Consider the following 6,992-nt stretch of genomic DNA (forward strand, 5'->3'; position numbering starts at 1 on the left):
TCCAGATGGGATAATTCCATCCTACCAACCTAGGTTCCCACCCTGCAGCGTGTAGTGGTGATGTGAATTCTTAAATGGTTGCTCCATCCCACCATAGCACTGACCGCACCAATCAGACCTCACAGAATTTGTGAATAGAAACTCTAACAGGAACCTTTCACTGTATAGTCAATCAGTTGTATCCCTCTAAATATTTTGTGAGTGCTCTAGTGGGTTATATGGTTTAGATGTCACCAGAACCCTGCAGAGCCGGGTTATCTTGCATGTGGTATACAGTTAGTAAGCATGGTTATTTGGCACTCAATGTGCCCATGTCGTTCCTATATGTTACATATGTTGTGTAGTTTGTACAGCACCTAGCACAATGCGGTCCTGGTCTATGATTAGGGCTCCTCCTTACAATAATACAAATAATAAATAATATAACAGGGATCAGCAACCTTTGGCATGCGGCCCACCAGGTAAACCCCTTGGCGGGCCGGGCCGGTTTGTTTACCTGCCACGTCCGCAGGTTCGGCCGATTGCGGCTTCCACTGGCCGTGGTTCTTCGCTCCAGGCCAATGGGGGCTGCAGGAAGTGGTGGCCAGCACATCTCTTGGCCCACGCTGCTTCCTGCAGCCCCCATTGGCCTGGAGCGGCGAACCGCGGCCAGTGGTAGCTGCAATCGGCCGAACCTGCGGATATGGCAGTAAACAAACTGGCCCGGTCCGGCCGAGTGTTTACCCTGGTGGGCTGTGTGTCAAAGGTTGCCAATCCCTGTAATATAATATACTTGTAAACATGGCATAACTCTCTCTCTGTCTCCCAGGGCCTTATTGGATCTATTTCGTGAATACAGTAGAACCTCAGAGTTACAAACACCTCGGGAATGGAGGTTGTTCGTAACTCTGAAAGGTCTGTAACTCTGAACAAACAGTTATGGTTGTTCTTTCAAATGTTTACAACTGAACATTGACTTAATGCAGCTTTGAAACTTTACTGTGCAAAAGAAACATACTGCTTTCCCTTTTTTTTTAGTAGTTTATGTTTAACACAGTACTGTATTTGCTTTTTTTTTTTTTTTTTTTGGTCTCTGCTGCTGCCTGATTGCGTACTAAGGTGTGTGGTCGACTGGTTGATTTGTAACTCTGGGGTTTGCAACTCTGAGGTTCTACTGTCCCATTCTTCTGACAAACAAATCCATATGCAAAAGTTGTATAGAAGTTAATGTGGAGGAAACCAACAAAACTCTATAGAAATGACTTTAAAAGACCTATCGAATTTACTACACAAATGGACTCCTTTCTACAGATTTTTTGAACCATTCATTAGGCTACTACAGCATGGATATCATTATCTTTTCAATTCTAGAGGATGGTTAAAGTGCCTTACAGAAAGATTACACTCTTCCATTAATTCGAAAGGGCTTCTCCGTAGGGCAAATCTTCATTCATGCAAACAATAGTTAATGACACTGCCAACTTCCTTTGTTGACAGCCAGCTACCACCAGCTTTGACGGCGTGACAACAAAGCTGCATATTTACCAGTGGTGAGTGCCTGGCCAGGACTAGAGTCTAGAAATACTCTGAGTAATACGTTTCGGAAGCACTCAAATATCTGTGGCGGTCAGTTCTTGTGGGTAGCAGTGATATTGACATGGCTGATGCCTCAGGCATATCCCCTAGAGAAGCATAATCAGGGAATGGGTGTAGAATCAGACACTCTTTGATTCTGACATTGATTTAACTCTTGCAAGAGGGAGGTACACATCCATACTTGTGTTTAATAAGCTGTTGGCTTGCTCGCATGAGCATTATTTGGATAGGACTCCATGCATTTGCTCCCTGTTGCACTGTGGTGAATTGGTCTTCAGGCTAGTTTCTTGAAGACAGGCATTGACATCACCATCGCAATTGGCACTCATTGACCACCCTGTTAGCAGTCACAGCGAGTCCAGGGACTGAATAGGCTATGGAGATTAATCCCCCCTCTCACCACTAGAGATGGTCAATGTGCTTGAGGTACATTAGCAAGATAGCGTGTGGGAAACCTGCACGGCCATAGCCTGTCCTGTACCTGCCCACCACAAAAGAAATGGAAATCAGTAAGCTATATAGTAAAACCAAGCGACTGGTTTAGCCAATCAAAATAATGGAGATTTCAAGACCACTTTACAATTTTTTCCACTATTATGGAGATGGCAGAGACAAACTTAGAAGCAGCTGGCCCTGGTTTGTGATTCGAACAAGAGCATCCAGATCTCCCTATGCGTTTGTGACATTGGATCTTACCTCGTTAAATGATGCCATAAATCACACTGGTCATTAATGACATTTGCTTCATGCTTAGATAACAGCCTAGATCATGTGCTAATTGAACTCTATAGGGAAAGATGGAAAAATGTGTTTCACTACATAGTTGTGGCAGCGGTTAAAGGATAAAACACACTGTGGTTAGATGCGGCTGCTGTAAAGTTTATTGAATTTGAAACAGATATCGAAGAGCAAATCACTTTGCAGGTTCTTGCGGATGTCAGGGAGCAATTCACTCTGCCAGGAACTTGATCCTAAGAGCACCTGTATTTCACTGACTCTCAGACATCAGGAAGCTTTGAGCACCTAGAAAGTGAATGAGAGTGTTTCAGTGGCCCTACTGACTAGCAGCTACTACCAGGCAGGACGGAGAAGGATCCTGACCCCATAGTTTTTATGTTGCTTCTCACATCTGTGTGTAAACGTGGCAGCTTCGGTGTGAAAATGCAGTATGAGCTGCTGCAGCGTCTGCCCAAGTGACAGAACCAATTTGTCTTTTGCAAAAGTTAGCCAGTCAGGGGCAGCTGTAGGTGTGTCTTTGCCCTAGGTGATGAATATTTGGGTTCTCTGTCCTCAAGTCAAGAAGGAGAATCTTCCATGTCTTTCCCTTCCTTGGGCCACTTGCCTGATCTTTTCCCTTTCCCTGCTGCCTGGGCCATCTGTCGTCCTGCCCTGTCTCTTGGCCAGCAGCCTCTTCCTACAGCCTGTGTTCTGGGGATTAGCTTCCAGATGTTGGAGTCTACTGACTAGCTGGCCTCATCTCGCAGTGAAAGTTCCCTCTGTCACGGCACCCCTCTGAAACGCTATCTTAGGTGATTGCCAATCCAGTTTCGGACTAAAGCAGCTTCTGTAGGCAAGATGCTACAAACTTGTTAGTGAAAAGGATTCCACTATCCAAATGAAGAGCATCTTTATTTCAATGTCTCCTCTTGTGCACCGCCATAAAATGAGATTAGCAGGAGCTGACTGACTAGAGGCCTGGTAGATTTCTCAAGCTGTTTGGCATGGCCGTCTCTGCTTTGCTCCAGGACACCTAGCCTTTTATTTTCCTCAAAGGGGAAGAGCGGGCTTTCCATCGAGAACCCATCTTGCCTTTCCTCCAACTTCCCCTGCCCTATTTGTTCTCTCTCCCTCCTCCTGCTCTGTGTGTGTCTGTTCTTAATGCAAGTGCTGGCTTGTAATCCAAATCTCTGGCCGGCCAATCTCTCTCTGGAAGTTGTGGGAGGGTAGGTAGTAGCCTGGCTTTGGCAGTGAAGAATCACAGCCATGGGAGTATCTTTAACAGGACATCTGTCCCTCTCACTTTATTACAAACGCAGATTTCTCCCACACACAATCCAAACCACTATTATTCTAACCTTATTAAGTTAAAACATGTTTCACATTTGGGCCACTGAGGCTGAGCTCCCTTTGATCTACAGTTAGGCATGTCAGGTCTGCAAGACTGTACTACTAAAAGACCTCTCCAAAGAAGATGTGATAAAGGTGCCTCTAGTTACTTACATCTGCAGTGTTATGTGTGTTGCCTTCATTTATTTTTTGCTTCTGCCTTCGGGGGACTGATCATTCCAGTTTTCACTTTAGAGCCGCACACCCTAGGACAATCTGACTTCAGCGTAAGACATCAATCATAGAATCATAGAATAACAGAATTAGAATCATAGACTATCAGGGTTGGAAGGGACCTCTGGAGGCCATCTAGTCCAACCCCCTGCCCAGAGCAGGACCAATCCCAACTAAATCATCCCAGCCAGGGCTTTGTCAAGCCTGACCTTAAAAACTTCCAAGGAAGGGGATTCCACCACCTCCCTAGGTAACGCATTCCAGTGTTTCACCACCCTCCTAGTGAAAAAGTTTTTCCTAATATCCAACCTAAACCTCCCCCACTGCAACTTGAGACCATTGCTCCTTGTCCTGTCATCTGCTATCACTGAGAATAGTCTAGATCCATCCTCTTTGGATCCACCTTTCAGGTAGTTAAAAGCAGCTATCAAATCCCCCCTCATTCTTCTCTTCCATAGACTAAACAATCCCAGTTCCCTCAGCCTCTCCTCATAACTCATGTGTTCCAGTCCCCTAATCATTTTTGTTGCCCTTCGCTGGACTCTCTCCAATTTTTCCACATCCTTCTTGTAGTGTGGGGCCCCAAACTGGACACAGTATTCCAGATGAGGCCTCACCAATGTCGAATAGAGGGGAACGATCACATCCCTCGATCTGCTGGCAATGCCCCTGCTTATACACCCCAAAATGCCATTGGCCTTCTTGGCAACAAGGGCACACTGTTGACTCATATCCAGCTTCTCGTCCACTGTCACCCCTAGGTCCTTCTCTGCAGAACTGCTGCCTAGCCATTCGGTCCCTAGTCTGTAGCGGTGCATTGGATTCTTCCGTCCTAAGTGCAGGACTCTGCACTTGTCCTTGTTGAACCTCATCAGATTTCTTTTGGCCCAATCCTCCAATTTGTCTAGGTCCCTCTGTATCCTGTCCCTACCCTCCAGTGTATCTACCACTCCTTCCAGTTTAGTGTCATCCGCAAACTTGCTGAGGGTGCAATCCACACCATCCTCCAGATCATTTATGAAGATATTGAACAAAACCGGCCCCAGGACCGACCCTTGGGGCACTCCGCTAGATACCGGCTGCCAACTAGACTTGGAGCCATTGATCACTACCCGTTGAGCCCGACAATCTAGCCAACTTTCTACCCACCTTGTACTGCATCCATCCAGCCCATACTTCTTTATATCATACTGCTCCCTTACATACAGTGCAACTCCCCCACCTTTTCTGGCCTCCCTGTCCTTCCTGAACAGTTTATACCCATCCATGACAGTACTCCAGTCATGCGAGTTATCCCACCAAGTCTCCGTTATTCCAATCACATCATAATTCTCTGACTTTGCCAGGACCTCCAGTTCTCCCTGCTTGTTTCCCAGGCTTTGTGCATTTGTATATAGGCACTTGAGATAACCCGCTGATCGCCCCTCATTCTCAGTATGAGGCAGGAGCCCTCCCCTCTCACACGCTCCTGCTCGTGCTTCCTCCCGGTATCCCGCTTCCCCACTTACCTCAGGGCTTTGGTCTCCTTCCCCCGGTGAACCTCGTTTAAAGCCCTCCTCACTAGGTTAGCCAGCCTGCTCACGAAGATGCTCTTCCCTCTCTTCGTTAAGTGGAGCCCGTCTCTGCCTAGCACTCCTCCTTCTTGGAACACCATCCTGTGGTCAAAGAATCCAAAGCCTTTTCTCCGACACCACCTGCGTAGCCATTCGTTGACTTCCACGATTCGACGATCCCTACCCCGGCCTTTTCCTTCCACAGAGAGGATGGATGAGAACACCACTTGCACCTCATACTCCTTTATCCTCCTTCCCAGAGCCACGTAGTCTGCAGTGATCTGCTCAAGGTCATTCTTGGCAGTATCATTGGTGCCCACGTGGAGAAGCAGGAAGGGGTAGCGGTCCGAGGGCTTGATGAGCCTCAGCAGACTCTCCATCACATCGCGAATCTTAGCTCCAGGCAAGCAGCAGACTTCTCTGTTTTCCCGGTCAGGGCGGCAGATAGATGACTCAGTCCCCCTGAGGAGAGAGCCCCCAATCACCACCACCCGCCTCCTTCTCTTGGGAGTGGTGGTCATGGAACCCCCAACCTTAGGACAGTGCATCTCATGCCTTTCAACTAGTGGAGTCTCCTTCTACTCCCTTCCCCCAGACATATCGTCTAGGCCACTCCCCGCAATGGTACCTGTGGAGAGAACATGAAAATGGTTACTTACCTGTATCCGCGTTGCTGGTATATGGACGTTCCCCCTTCTTCTTCTGGAGTTCACATGTTGCCTCCAGATTTCTTCACCATCCTCCTGTCCACGCTGCGCAGCCTGCTCTGAATCTTCAGAACCTTGTGCCCATAGAAGCATATCCTGATGTCTGTCCAGGAAATCTTCAGTTTCTCTTATGCAATGCAGGGTCGAACCTGTTGCTCCAGACCTTGAACCTTCTCTTCCAATATGGAGACCAGCTTGCACTTTGTACACACAAAGTCGCTTCTGTCCTCTGGAAGAAAGACAAACATGGCACATCCAGTGCAGGTCACAACAGTTGAACACTCCCAATCCATATTACCTTCCTACTATGAGCTTCCTCAGGAGATGCAGTAATTACTCAGAGAAGTCGTTAGGGTGTAAGCCTCAGTGGGCTCACCCCAGGCGAACTCCCAGGCAAACTCCTGCTGTTTGCTGCTCTGCTGTCCCCCGCTGCTCAGCTGGTTCCCCGCTGCTCAGCTGGTTCGCGGAGCGCCGGCTTTTTTAAACAGCCAGGCTCACCTGAAACAAAACACTCTCAACTCCCGCCCTTTTCAGTCAACCAATCAAGCACTCGCTCAAACTTTCAAGCTGCTCTCACTACAAACACTCCGATCCTCTCACCAAACACACGCTCAGTCGGAGCAGAGTGAATGACACAAACCTCTTTTTCTAACCTCGAATAGATTTTTCATGAGAAATGGTGCTTACCAGATTCTGTGCTAAGATCAGATCCATCAGAATAGGCTCCCAGTTTAGAAGTGAGGAAGTACAATGGTTAGATCATGGGACTGGGTGTTGAGAAAGCTGAGGTTTTACCCTGCCCCCATCTCACTGTGTGTGGGGGGTTATGTTATGTTAAAAATATGATATTTTTAACATAACCCCCCCCTCCCCGGAG

General features: G+C 47.5%; 1 long non-coding RNA gene across 1 annotated transcript; it reads right to left on the bottom strand.

The window, feature by feature from the left end:
- Positions 1-2,433: 2,433 nt before the first annotated feature.
- LOC142073127 (uncharacterized) lies at positions 2,434-6,483 on the bottom strand. The gene is made up of 3 exons (XR_012669806.1): positions 5,364-6,483; positions 3,796-3,897; positions 2,434-2,598 (listed from the first exon to the last, which is right to left on the bottom strand). It is a non-coding gene; the product is annotated as an uncharacterized LOC142073127 (long non-coding RNA).
- Between the last annotated feature and the right edge of the window lie 509 nt (positions 6,484-6,992).

This window comes from Caretta caretta, chromosome 8, assembly GCF_965140235.1.
Source record: "Caretta caretta isolate rCarCar2 chromosome 8, rCarCar1.hap1, whole genome shotgun sequence".
In the NCBI taxonomy this organism is placed as follows: domain Eukaryota; kingdom Metazoa; phylum Chordata; order Testudines; family Cheloniidae; genus Caretta; species Caretta caretta.